The sequence below is a fragment of the Hemiscyllium ocellatum genome, chromosome 35, assembly GCF_020745735.1.
Source record: "Hemiscyllium ocellatum isolate sHemOce1 chromosome 35, sHemOce1.pat.X.cur, whole genome shotgun sequence".
NCBI lineage: Eukaryota > Metazoa > Chordata > Chondrichthyes > Orectolobiformes > Hemiscylliidae > Hemiscyllium > Hemiscyllium ocellatum.
The window spans coordinates 39,254,094-39,268,936 of record NC_083435.1 but is presented as its reverse complement, the minus strand read 5'-3'; the positions used below and the strand labels follow the sequence as shown (position 1 = coordinate 39,268,936).

Here is a 14,843-nt window from a genome sequence, read left to right as displayed (position 1 = left end):
AAGTCCTCTGGGAAAAAGGGTGGGGTTAAAGTCCCCTGGAAAAAGGAGGTTCGAGTCCTCTAGTGGTGAGGTTTGAGGCTCCGGAACATAGTGCAAAAATAAACTGTTGTGTCTTTCTCTATCACCTTGTCTCAGACTGCTTGTTAAGAGGGGAGATCCCCCACATGAAGATCAGGATCCTGAAGTGGGTGTGAAGATTACAGGCACTGGATGTGGTTTGAGGCCCCGGAACATAAGAATGCAAGATTTAAAAAAAACACCTGTGATGTCTGTATCACCCTGCCTTAGACCGGTTGTTAAGATGGGAAATCCCCACGCAAAGGTCAGGACCCTGAAGTGGGTGTGGAGACTATAGACACGAGGTTTGAGGTTGCGTAGCATTAAAAAAAAGTTAGAAATCACGTACTTCAAAGAAAAACATCTAAACAAAATTTGGTACTTCTTACAGTTATCGCCTTTACTCCCCACATCTCCCCTTAGAAGTACCTTTTGTTCAACATAGTGTCACTGGGAAAATGGGAAGAAAGTGGAGCCGGTCCGCTTGATCCCGACAATGAAGTGCCATTGACTCCTGGGGAAGCTTTGTCTGAGTTTTTGTTGTGGGAGTCTCAGTTTCTGGGCTATGCACTCGACTCTGCGAGTCTTTCTTCTGGGGGAGGGGGTGGCTGGGCTGCGGTGCCATGTGGTCTGCTGCAAGGATTTTCTCTTTTTATAAATGTTTTTTTTCATCAAGACGCTCTTGAAAAAAGATGAGGAACACTGAAATCAAGGTTGTACTAATACTTGGGTCAAAAAAGAAGTTTCAATATAAATTATGCCTTACTGAAAGTGTTTGCTATTTAAATATTTTGGCTTGTTAAAATACTGGTTCAGAAAATCCTTTTAAGTGAACTGTTTTGTAATATTCAATCGGGATTTCAATTCAGTGTGGTTTGTGGGCTATGTAATAGTGCAGATTTTGTTTTTACATTAAAGTTATACAACATTAGGTCCTTTTAAAATCATCAAACATGTAACCTTAAAACAAAATGATTGAGGACCTGGAGCCCCTGATTTGTTTGAAATTCTACAATGCCTGTATTAAAAAACACAGTTGTACCAGTGGTCATGCTTTAGCCAGATCAGACTATTGTATTAAAATACCTTTGTTTCTTTTAATGCAGTGTGTTCACAAAAAGACGAGTGCATTTTAATTTTGATGTTTTGTCAAGATTTTAAAGAATATTAGAACTTGAGGCTGAGCTGTTTCAGTTCTGTCAATTATTGTTCAGACTTCATTGCACCCCTTCATATCGCAAATTCAAAGAATATTGATCTCTACCAAAGTCATACAGTTACTGGTCTGTAACCACTGTAATTCTGACTGACTTATTCAGGAAATTTCATTTGGAGAACATATTTTAATATATTCTGCATTTGTTTCCCTTGAATATTTGAGATTTAAATCTGAACTGAAACTGCCTCTTCAATGGTTAAAACACAGGAAACATTTTGTTGTTCTCTTGCTGCTCTGGATTTTTGAAATACTTTTCCTGACAGCTTTCACATTAGCCAAGTATTAACTTGTTAAAGGAAAATAATTTTTGAATAACCTGACTGAGGTCCCCCGAGGGTTTATTTCTAGGACCGTTGATTGTTGCTTATGAATGACTGAATTGTTTCAGCAGTACAATTTAGAAATTTGTGGATTGTATAAAACTTGATAATGTCATAAAGTAGTGAACAGAGTAACAGACTTCAAGAGAACTGAGAATGCTGAAATAGGCAGACACAATTTCGTGTGGTTAAATGTGTGAATGTCTTCATACTGATACCCACCTTGGCAAGGAAGGAATGAAAGAGGAAATACAAGGATACTTTCAGGAGCTATCATCATCTCTAGAGTTTCTCCATTCACAGTTAAAACACACCTTCGGACCACCTCTCACCCCTCCACAACCTGATCCAAAGGATTCAATCAGCTCCCCAGTCATGAGCATGGAAAGTGAAGAAGCTAACAATGGAGAGGAGGAGGTCCATATGCTTTTTGTCAGTGGCCTTCCTATGAAACCACATGAACTTTACCTTTTTCCATCATTTAAGGGATATGAAGGTTCACTGATCAAGCTAACATCAAAACAGCCAGATGTCTTTGTTACATTTGACAGCAGAGCGAGAGCTGAAGCAGCAAAGAATGCTGCATTCACCTACTCTTCTGCTGCAGCTGCTGCACTGCACACACACATGCGCTGGTATCCTCCATCTGAAGCATCTCCGCAAGGATAGCAATCTTTTCAGTTTTGTTAAGTATTTAACTGCACTTATCCAAGAATTCAGATTTCTTCTTGGAGTGATGTCCAAGGACAGAATGAATTTTGTTTTCAGGTTGGAATTTACTGAAGGAGACTTTGGATAACTGGCTCATTTCAACTCAACTTGGAGGGAGTAGAGTGGTCATTAAGGACTGTGGGTGACAGTGCCATCTCGCTGGTTATCATGGAATGATAAAGGAGGGAATGTGATATTAAAGAGTTAATTTGCTCTGCTGGCCTGCAGGAAATTGGATGTCCCAAGGCTAGGGTGGGATGCCTCTGACTTACAGGTAGATTGTAAGAGATTTACATTATCATCTCCCATTATTCAGAGCCATTTAAATGACTATTTCCTTGCCATTCAGAGCCATTTACATTGTCATCATCTCCTGTTCAGAAATCAATAAGAACATTACGGTTGGAATTTGACTACTATCTATAGTTACAAAAAAATACAATTCACAGCAGATCTGGCCATTAAGCGATGATTTGCATGACATTGTTTCTGGAGATGATGTGGTCTTGAGTGGCCTGTGCATTGTCTCTTGAGTGACATGTGACTGTGAGGGAGTGGCTGGGGGTTTTCTTGAGTGACATGTGACTGTGAGGAAATGGCTGGGGGATTGTCTCGTGGGCATTAATGACTGTGATGTAAAGATTTTATGTAAAGGAAGAATTGTTTCCTTTGCTCAGATAGACTTCTCGACATGCTTTGCAAGCATGGCAAAGAGTGTTAAGAGTTTCTCCACAGTTTGTACTGTATTTGCTTAATAAAATTTGATTGTTGTTCACAGAAGTTGGCTTATTGCAGTTACATCAAGTGTGTATGGATCTCAAGAAAAAAGGATTTAACACCGCTAGCCAAACTTTTTTAATACAGGAAAAATACTGGCATGACCGAACAATGTGGAAAATTGCCCAGGTTTGTCCTCTACATTAAAAGCAGGTCAAATCCAACCCAGCCAAGTACCACCCCATTAGTCTACTATTGATCATCAGTAAAGCATTGGAAGGTATGGTCAACAGTACAGTCAAGCAACACTTGCTCAGCAATATCTGGTTCACTGATGCCCAGACCTACTCAGCTCCTAACCTCATTACAGCTTTGGTTCAAGCCAGGGGTTGCTTGCACATAAAAAACAGCAATCTTGTGAACTGAAGTGACCTGAGCTCCAGCCACTGGCTTGGGCTGGCTCAAACCAGATCAGGTCCAAGGGATGACATAAGGTGGAAATCATTATTCGCAGGAATAATAATGAAGTAATCCTAAAGGTATCCTTGGAGTGAAACAATAGTGGAAAGACACCAGCTTGTCAGACAAGCTAAGAACAACAAGGAAAAGGCGTAACAGGGAAGGCTGATGAACTCAGGGCATGCTTAGGAACATGGGACTGGAATATCACAGCAATTAAAGGAACATTGCTCAGGGATGGACTGGACTGGCAGCTTTACGTTCCTGGATACAAATGCTATAGGAAGGATAGAAATGGAGGCAAGAGAGGAGGGGGAGTGGCATTTTTGATGAGGGATTTCAGTCTCAAGGAATTGCCCTTTAGTCTGAGACCATTCTCTAGATTCCCCAGCCAGGAGGGGAAAACAACCTCCCAACATCTACACTGTGATGTGATGTCCATAGTGAAATACAGAAGGGGGAATCTCTACCATATATAATGGGATAAAGAAGACCTTGAGGTCCACAGATCTACAGGAGGTCATTTGCACACTACCCCTAACCCAATGTAGACCCCACAGTTGCCCCTCTCTTAGTCCTGTCCGTGATGCTTTAGTTGTCACTGTTCAGAGGAGAAATCCCTCATCAGTGGACAACAGAATCTAAAGGAGGATAAGACAAGTTGTGTTTCTGCACCTCGCCATTTCCACTCAGCAAGGTCATGTTAAAAATCAGAGGCCTTTGTGCGCCGATCTCTTAACATAAGAAACAAGGAGTAGGCCTTTCAGACCCTCAAGCCTGTGGTGCCAGCCAACTAACTCATCTGGGAGGGAGGGACAACCATTAAAAAAGGAAACACTGGCTTATTCGGGCCCTGATCTCTTAAGTGAAGAGAAGGTTGAGAGAAGATTTGATAATAGTAATCAAAATCATGATGGGTGTGAACAGGGTGGAGGATTTTGAACCAGAAGCTAAAGTGAGTGGCAAAAGAATCTACAGTGGACACTGGTGAGGCCAGTCTTGGAACACCGCATACACTTCTGGTCGGCCTTCGATAAAAAGGATGCTGTTGAACTTGAGAGGGGTGCAGAAAAGATTTACAAAGACGTTGCCATGACTGGAGGGCTTGGGTTATAGGGAGCGGCTGAGTAGACTGGGGCTTTTTCACCTGGAGTATAGGAGGTTGAGGGCTGACCTTATAGAGGTTTATAAAATGATGACAGGATGAATAGGGTGAATAGTCAAGGTCTTTTTCATAGAGTGAGGGAGTCTAGATCTTGAGGATATAGGTTTAAGGGCAGAAGGGAAAAATTCAAAAAGGACCTGAGGGGTAACTTTTTCATATGCATGCATGGAACGAGCTGCCAGAGGAAGTGGTGGAAGCAGGTACAATTACAACATTTTAAAAAATACCTGGCAAAAAGGCTAGGTCAGATTGGGATGTCTGGCCGGCGTGGACTAGTTGGATCAAAGCATCTGCTTCCATGCTTTATGACTCCATGCCTCTCTATAATTGCAGAATTTCAAGGTGCTGACGGATCTAGGTGTTCGAGTGAATGAGTCATAAAAACATTAGTATGCAGGGACAGCAGGTAATTAAGATGGTTATTGGAATGATATCCTGTATTACAAGAGAAATTGAACACAAAAGTAAGAATGTTATTGTGCTCCAGTTATACAGGGCATTGGCAAGACCATATATAGAACAATATGGGCAGTTTTGGTCTCTTCCTTCAAGGAATTATGCAAATACATTAGAGACAGTTCTAAGTAGGTCTGCTAGATTGATCCATGGAATGGACAGGTTGTCTTATGAGGATAGGTTGGATATGTAGAGCTTGCTTACACAGTGGTATTGAAAAGTGGGAGGAGACTCGGTTGTAGTGTATAAGACCCTGAACAGTTTGATAAGTTGGGAAGATTGTTTACTCTTGTTGGTGAGTACAGAACTAGGGAACACTTAAAATTTGTGGTCAATCTTTCAAGAGTGAGGTAAAACCTTTCAACACTTCGTTCCAAAGTCTTGTGCGACTTTGGATCCCCTATGCCACAAGACAGTACAGGCGGGGTCGTTGAATGTTGTTAAGGCAGAGATAGACCAATTCTTGATAGGCAAGAGAATAAAACATTATTGGTTATAAGGTTAACTGGGAACATGGAGCTTATAACATGAGCAAATTAGCCATGATGTAATGGTTCAAGGAGCCAAATAGCTAATTTCTGCTCCTAACAAGTATGTTTGTTTGTCCAACTTTATCACAAGAATGTTGGGATAGTTCCAAAAGATGTGTGAAAATCTGAAACATTTTCAAACAATAAAAATTAGTCTGAGCAAAGGTTTCAATACAGTACATCAATCATCATTGGAAGAAATTCCTGACTTCTGAGATTCTAAGATTAGAACGTAAAATGTTTTCTTTTGACAAAACAATGCAGGCATTCCAAGGAGAAATAAGAGACCTAACTAAGGCAGGTACAGGTACAGTGACAATCTTTAAAAGGCATTTGGATAGGTATATGAATAGGAAAGATTTAGAGGGAAATGGGCCAAATGCAGGCAAATGGGATTAGTTTAATTTGGGAAATGTGGTCAACATGGATGAGTTAGACCAAAGGGTCTATTTCTATCCTGTATGACTCTATCCCTCCATCTGAACCAGATATGACAAAGCTTATAATACCTGAATCAATTCAAGCTTGGTATGGGGTGAGTAGCACTTGGTATGGGGTGTATCTGACAAAACTCAATAATTGAAGAACAAAGTTAAAACGTACAGTTGGTTCAGATGGGCTATACCCCAAGGGTAAATGGACATTACAAGTATCACTACAATATAAAGATCATCAGTTTTCTAAAAATATATGTATCAACTACAAATAACAAAGCTCACTTCTGACCAAGAAAATATGTGCTCCCCTCAACATTTTGAAGTAAAATCTTGATCGAGTTAAAGAGTTCCAGTTGTTTGTCCGACATAAACAAGACTAAGATTTTTCTAGTCCACACTCAAGAAAAATTAGGATAAAATAAAAGCAAAGATCCATATAATGTGTACTGAGCTATGTCTGGGAAGCTCAGACCAATGATTTGCACATCCTGCACTATGTGGAAATCCGAGATGCTCCTGGCAGTCTGGATGAACAGGCTGGAGAAATTCAAGCTCAGAGATTTGGAGTTTGACTCATAGCTGGAGGGCCCTACAGTATATTCATAGGCTAAGAGGTTTATGGATAGCACATTTCAGGATGTGGTTAGCTTGGAAACAAGCTCGTGCAAACAGAGAGGGAATGGGTGGCTGCTAGATGGAAGAAGGGGATCAGGCAGGTAGTGAAGGAATCCCCCAGATGTACCTCACTTGCAGGTTGTATTTCTGCCTTGGAAAATGGTGAGAGTGATGTTTCCACTGTGGAGGCCAGCTAGAGCCAAGTCCAAGGCATTATGGGTAGTCCAGCTGCTCAGGTGAGGGGCTGTGAGGGAGAAGTGTGAAAGAGCAATAATAGTGTGAGTTCAGAGAAGGGAGTAGACAGGCACTTTTGCAGCTGTAGGTCTGACTCCAGGACACTATCCTGGCTTGGAAATATATCACCGTTCCTCCACTGTTGCTGGGTCAAAATCCTGGAATTCCCTCCCTAGCAGCATTGTTGGTCAACAAACAGCACATGGACTGCAACAGTTCAAAAGATCAGATCAGCATCACCGCCCCAAGAGCAACTAGGGATGGGCAATAAATGATGGACAGCCAGTGATGCACATGTCCCATGTGTAAAAACAGAAGTATAGTCAGGATTTCAAATGCCAAACATTAACTGGAACAAAAACAGAAAATGCTGGAAAGTCTCGGCAAGTCTGGCAGGATCCATGGAGAGAAATCAGAGGTCATGTTTTGGGTCTAGTGACCCTTGTTCAGAACTGATGGCAGCTAGGAAAAGGTTTTTATACAGAGGATGGGGTAAGGGGATAGTGCAAACAATAGGTCGAGACAGACACCAAAGAAACAGAAAAACAGTTGGACAGGCAAAGAAGTGATTAAATGTCAGTTTGGAGGAATGAATAGCTGTTAATGAGAACAGCTAGTGGCTGACAATGTGTAATGTGTGTTAGCAGCCTGGGTAATAAAGCCTGGTATGTGGGGTTAGGGGAAACATGGGGAAAGGTGCTCAAGCCCTTAAGTTGTTGAACTTGATATTAAGTCCAGAAAGCTGTCAGGTTCTCAAGTGAAAAATAAGGTGCTGTTCTGCTAGCTTGAGCTGAACATTGCTGCAGCACTGCAGCAAGCCTGAGACAGAGATGTTGGCCAGAGAACACGGTGGTGTGTTAAACAGGTAAGTAACTGGAAGTCCATGGTTCGTTTTGAGGACAGAACTTAGGTGCTCAGCAAAACAGTCACCTGGTCTGCGCTTTGTTTCCTCAACATATAGAGACCACATTGTGAGCAGCGAATACAGTAGACTAGATTGAGTGAAGTAACGTGCTGCTTTAGTGACCATAACTCAATTAGGTTCAGGATAGTTATAGAAAGGAAAAGGACGTACTATGAATACAAGTCATAAACTGGTGAAAGACTAAGATAAAATATAACTTGGAGCAGCCACTTGCAGATAAAACTGTGACAGATCTGTGGGAAGCTCAAGAAGGATAGAGTGAGTGTGCATGGCAAATAAGTTTCCATAAAGACAAAGAGTGTGACCAAGACTGGAGAACTTTGAAGGTCAAGAGAGAGATTGGGATTGTGACAATGCTGTGGCTTTAAGAGGTATGTTTCGTCTTGGTCTCTTTTAGAAGAGACTGGGAGACATGCGATGAGCAGTCTATGAAAAAATAAACAACTTGTTGAGGCCTTAAGTGTTTTTTTAAAGGTTAGAACAATAGAAGCAGCTTGAGTGGGTGTGGTCAAGTTCTCACAGATTAAGGATTTTTTAGTTAGCTTTCAGCACTAGGAAAGAACTCAAAAATGGTCTGAGGAGAGTTAGGAGGGGCACGAAAAAGCCTTGATGGGAAGGATTAGGGAAAATCCTAAGCAAAAGGCTTTTAAGTTTAGAAAAAAAAACACTTGTACAATGAAAGGGGAGTGGCCAGTTCTCCCAGCTCAACTTTTCTCTGGTTTTGTTTGGTTTCAGCAAGTCAGTCAGTTTTGAGGCTGCTGGTCAAAGAAACAGCTGCATAAAAGAAGGTGTTCCATGCTAAATCTCTCTGCCCCATCTCTCCAGTAAGAACCTGTATTTGATTTTTCCGTTTTCTGCACAGGGATGTTTATGGAGACTTTTGATAGACTTTGGAACAATATTATTAAATTGGGATAGTATATTGGGTTTCAGATAGATTAATTTATTCTATATTCTGTTCTCTTTTGTTTGCGTTTCATTCGGTCATAACTGGTTGGGCCAGCTGCATCACTCCTGGAATATCCGCTCTACACCTGCTTAAAACAACTAGTAAAGTTAGGGTCCGTTTCGAGGGGTCTGGCGTGCTTCATGACAATGTCACTTTTCCATATATTCTTGGGCTCTTAATCAGTTGACCAATCTGCCCTAATCAAACACCTTATTACAGACTACATCAAACACATTACCCTTATCACTATTCCTGGTTAGCTCCTTAACAGAATCGATCAGATTTATAAAACACAATCTTCCCTTAACAATTCCTTGCTGACTATTCCTGATTAATACCTGTCTCTCCAAGTGCAAATATATTCGTCCCTCAGTTTTTTCTATTAACTTCCCCATAATTCAGGTTAGACTGATTTTCCTGTAATTCCCTAACATTCATTCCTCCCGTTATTAATATTAGGATAAATGTTTCAGTCATCAAGTCTTGTACGTCACCTATGGCCATGAAAATTACTGTCAGTGCATGTGAAGGAAGGGTTGTAGGGAGATTTATCAGCACTAATTTAACAAAATGAGGACCTGACAGCTTGGCTAGCAAACTTGATGAAGAAAAGAGCCGTTGCTGTAGCAACCATGAATTTTGCTTCCCTCAATGCTCGAAATACATCTTTTCTTGGCCTAGGAATTTACACGTTTGAGACTGCTAAACCTACAGGTATATCTGTTCAGTCTCTAAGTTAATTTGTTCTGATATTTCAGTCATTTACACTGTTGCTTATACTTGCATCATCCTTTCCCAACATGAAGACTGATATCATGTATTCATTAGGGCTACATCCATTCACACAGTGGAATTTGTTTGTTGGGATGCACATTAATGATTTGGACTCAAATATGGGGGTGGGGGGGGTGCATGATCAAGTAGTTCATGAATGATGTGAAAATTGATGGTACGGTAACTTGTGAGGCAGATATACATAAACTACAGAAGAATAGTTGTGTATTGGTCAGGTGTGTGGAACAGTGGTAAATGATTTTTACATGTTAATAAAAGAGGTGTGAGGTAATGCACATGGGGAACATCAACAAGCCAAGAGGTTTCACAATGAATGGTAGGATCCTTGATATACATATCCACAGATTCATGAAAATTGCAGAGCAAGTAGATAAGGTGGTGATTAAAATGTATTGGATACTATACATTATTAGCCAAGGCATAGAATATGAGGTTAGGAATATTTGACTGGATTTGCATTATGGACAATGACTTACCAATTTTTCCTTAATTAATTTCATTGATTCTCTCTCAACTCAAGTCTGAAAACTAATTCAAGTGAATTCAATTTAGTTAAGTCATGAAATATAACCCTAATTGCAAAAAGTACAAATGGAATTCCTTTATCCCAATCCTTTTTTAGTCTTGACTACAGCATGGTCTTTAAAGCCTGATACCACCCATCAAATGCTCCTTGTGATTCTGGCTGGTACACAATTAATTTAAACTGTTTTATTCCTAAACTATGCATTATTTCCTTGAATAATTTTGCTGTAAAGTTTGACCTTTGATCTGGGTTATTTCTGTTGGTAGTCTGTATCTGGTAAAAAAAATTGAGTAACTCCTCTATAATCCTTTACCTATGATATGCGTAATAGAATGGCCTCTGGAAAACTAGTAGACACACCCACTATAATCAACAAATATTATTTTCACTTTTTGTTTCAGGGAGGGGTCCTCTGCAATCAACTAAGAGTCTTGTAAAATGTTCCTCAAATGCTGGAAGAGGCTGAGGGGTGCTGGTTTTATCACTGCCTATTACCTGACATGTATGGTATGTCTGGCAATATTCAACAACACCTCTATGCCAATCCAGTGTAATTTAAAAAAAAATTGGCTTGAGTTCTCCTTACTCCCAAATAACCTCTTACCAGCACTTCATGTGCTGTCTGCAACAATTCCTTTCTATTACCCACTGGTAATACAACCTGATGAACTTCGGCCCATTTTTCATTTGCCTAAATACATTATGGTCTCCATTTCCTCTTTAAGACTTCATTTTTAAAATGTCACATTCTGGGATACATTCAGATTCTGCTTCTGTGTATGTTTTTTGATTCAACTGCTTTACTATTTCATCTTTAAGTTGTAATTCAACAAATCCATCTGAACTAAAAATATCCACTTTGTCCTCCGCCTAGTCATATTTTTTTTTCTCAACCATTTGATCAAACAGTTTCTGATAATTGAACTTCATCTTTCTTATCTTTACTTTTGATTTCTCCTCCTGTTTCAACCTGTGGCTTTGCAACATTGTAATCACACACAGTCAGGAAAAATCCCAGAATATATTTCCTGTTGTCTGATTTTCAACTGGCTCTTCAACCACAGTAGGTGGGTAAATCACTCCTGCCTGTGATGCAGCTATTTTATTCCCAAGGATCTCCGCAACAGAGAATTTCTCTAATACTCCTACAACTTCACCACTTTTCACCGGACTCTCCATCTCACTTTACACAATGGAACACGACTCTTCTCACCGTGAATTCCACAAATTACCACCTTGTCTGGCAATACTCCTTACCTCCTGAAGTACCAATCTCCTCGTCTCTCACCATCGAAGATTGACTTGCTTCTGTATGTCTTAAAATGATAAATTTCTTTACCTGCTGCTCATGGCCTATGTGAGTAAATCTTACCCTCACAAGTAAGTGGTTTAAGAAGATCGGACCCTTCCTTCTCAACAACCTCTGACCAGGTTGTACATTCTAGTGCAGCTTTTTTAGCCTCCACTGTAATTTCCTTCCCACTTTAACAAAATTCATTGGCTTATTCTGTTTTCCCACATTGATCTTCCCATTGCTTTTTCAATGCTGTGACTTCATGTAGCCTACATTTTTGCAATGAAAACATCTGAGCTTTTTAACTTCTCTTTCCCCTTCATGGGTTTTCCTTTTTATACTGTGGTAAACTATTTTTATTACCTTTAATGAGATCGACCTTTCCCTTACAACCTGAGGATTTCTCTTTTCCTAATTTCTATCTCTTACAGATTGCAATTGACCCTGATTTGGAGATGCCGGTGTTGGACTGGGATGTACAAAGTTAAAAATCACACAACACCAGATTATAGTCCAACAGGTTTAATTGGAAGCACACTAGCTTTTGGAGCACCACTCCTTCATCAGGTGATAGTGGAGGGCTCAATCCTAAAACACAAAATTTAGAACATGGAACAATACAGCACAGAACAGGCCCTTCGGTCCACGATGTTGTGCCGAACATTTGTCCTAGCTTAAGCATCCACGTACCTATCCAATTGCCGCTTAAAGGTCACCAATGATTCTGACTCCGCCACTCCCACAGGCAGCGCATTCCATGTCCCCACCACTCTCTGGGTAAAGAACCTACCCCTGACATCCCCCTCCATACCTTCCAACCTTCACCTTAAATTTATGTCCTCTTGTAACACTCTGTTGTACCCGGGGAAAAAGTCTCTGACTGTCTACTCTATCTATTCCCTGATCATCTTATAATCCTCTATCAAGTTACCCCTCATCCTTCACCGTTCCAATGAGAAAAGGCCTAGCACTCTCAACCTATCCTCGTACGACCTATTCTCCATTCCAGGCAACATCCTGGTAAATCTCCTCTGCACCCTCTCCAAAGCTTTCACATCTTTCCTAAAGTGAGGTGACCAGAACTGCACATAGTACTCCAAATGTGGCTTTATCAAGGTCCTGTACAGCTGCAACATCACTTCACGATTCTTGAATTCTATCCCTCTGCTAATGAACGCTAACACACCATAGGCCTTCTTACAAGCTCTATCCACCTGAGTGGCAACTTTCAAAGAGCTATGAACATAGACCCCAAGATCCCTCTGTTCCTCCACCTTATTAAGAACCCTACCGTTAACCTTGTATTCCGTGTTATTTGTCCTTCCAAAATGGACAACCTCACACTTGACAGGGTTGAACTCCATCTGCCACTCCCCAGCTCAGCTCTGCATCATATCTAAGTCCCTTTGCAGCCGACAACAGCCCTCCTTCACTATCCACAACTCTACCAATCTTCGTATCGTCTGCAAATTTACTGATCCACCGTTTGACTTCCTCTTCCAAGTCATTAATAAAAATTACAAACAGCAGAGGACCCAGAACTGATCCCTGCGGAACTCCACTTGTAACTGGGCTCCAGGCTGAATATTTACCATCTACCACCACTCTCTGACTTCGACCGGTTAGCCAGTTCTATATCCAACAGGCCAAATTTCCCACTATCCCATGCCTCCTGCCTTTGCGCATAAGCCTACCATGGAGAACCTTATCAAATGCCTTACTAAAATCCATGTACACTACATCCACTGCTCTACCCTCATCCACATGCTTGGTCACCTCCTCAAAGAATTCAATAAGACACGTAAGGCAAGACCTATCCCTCACAAATCCGTGCTGGCTGTCCCTAATCAAGCAGTGTCTTTGCAGATACTCATAAATCCTATCCCTCAGTACCCTTTCCATTACTTTGCCTACCACAGAAGTAAGACTAACTGGCCTGTAATTCCCGGGGTTATCCCTATTCCCTTTTTTGAACAGGGGCACAACATTCGCCACTCTCTCCAGTCCCGTGGTCCCACCCCCGTTGACAGTGAAGACGAAAAGATCATTGCCAATGGCTCTGCAATTTCCTCTCTTGCTTCCCACATAATCCTAGGATATATCCCGTCAGGCCCGGGGGACTTGTCTATCCTCAAGTTTTTCAAAATGCCCAACACATCTTCCTTCCTAACAAGTATCTCCTCTAGCTTACCAGTCCGTTTCATACTCTCCTCTTCAACAATACGGTCCCTCTCATCTGTAAATACTGAAGAAAAGTACTCATTCAAGACCTCTCCTATCTCTTCCGACTCAATACACAGTCTCCCACTACTGTTCTTGATCTGACCTACCCTCGTTCTCGTCATTCTCATGTTTCTCACATACGCATAAAAGGCCTTGGGGTTATCCTTGATCCTACCCGCCAAAGATTTTTCATGCCCTCTCTTAGCTCTCCTAATCCCTTTCTTCAGGTCCCTCCTGGCTATCCTGTATCCCTCCAACGCTCTGTCTGAACCTTGTTTCCTCAACCTTATGTAAGCCTCCTTCTTCCTCTTTACTAGACATTCAACCTCCCTCGTCAACCAAGGTTCCCTCACACGACCATCTCTTTCCTGTCTGACAGGTACATACATATCAAGGACACTTCGTATCTGTTCCTTGAAAAAGTTCCACATTTCAATGACATCCTTTCCTGACAGCCTGTGCTCCCAACTTATGCTCCTCAGATCCTGTCTTGCCTTCCCACAGTTGTAAAACCTAACCTGTTGCACGCACCTATCTCTCTCCATAACCAAGGTGAAAGTCACAGAATTATGGTCACCATCACCAAAATGCTCACCCACTAATAAGTCCATCACTTGTCCCAGTTCGTTACCGAGTACCAAATCCAATATGGCCTCCCCTATGGTCGGACAATCTACATACTGAGTTAGAAAAGCTTCCTGGACACACTGCACAAACACCGCCCCGTCCAATCTACTTGATCTAAACAGCTTCCAATCAATATTTGGGAAGTTGAAATCGCCCATGATTACTACCCTGTGCGTCTGCACCTTTCCAAAATCTGTTTCCCAATCTGTTTCTCCACATCTCTGCTGCTATTGGGGGGCCTATAGTAAACACCCAACAAGGTGACTGCTCCTTTCCTATTTCTGACTTCAGCCCATACTACCTCCAAAGGCAGATCCCCCTCGAACTGCCTTTCTGCAGCCATTATACCATTTCTAATTAGCAACGCTACACCCCCTCCTTTTTTTTAACCACCCTCCCTAATCTTACTTAAACATCTGTAACCAGGAACCTCCAACAACCATTCCTGTCCCTCTTCTATCCAAGTTTCCATGATGGCCACAACATCGTAGTCCCAAGTACTGATCCACGCCTTAAGTTCACCCACCTTATTTCTGATACTCCTTGCATTGAAGTATACACACTTGAACCCATCTCTGTGTCCG

General features: G+C 41.4%; 1 protein-coding gene across 1 annotated transcript in view; it reads right to left on the bottom strand.

Moving 5' to 3' along the window:
* Window positions 1–14,843, bottom strand: part of LOC132832641 (zinc finger protein 271-like) — an 88,178-nt gene that overhangs the window by 30,555 nt on the left and 42,780 nt on the right. The window lies entirely within an intron of this gene.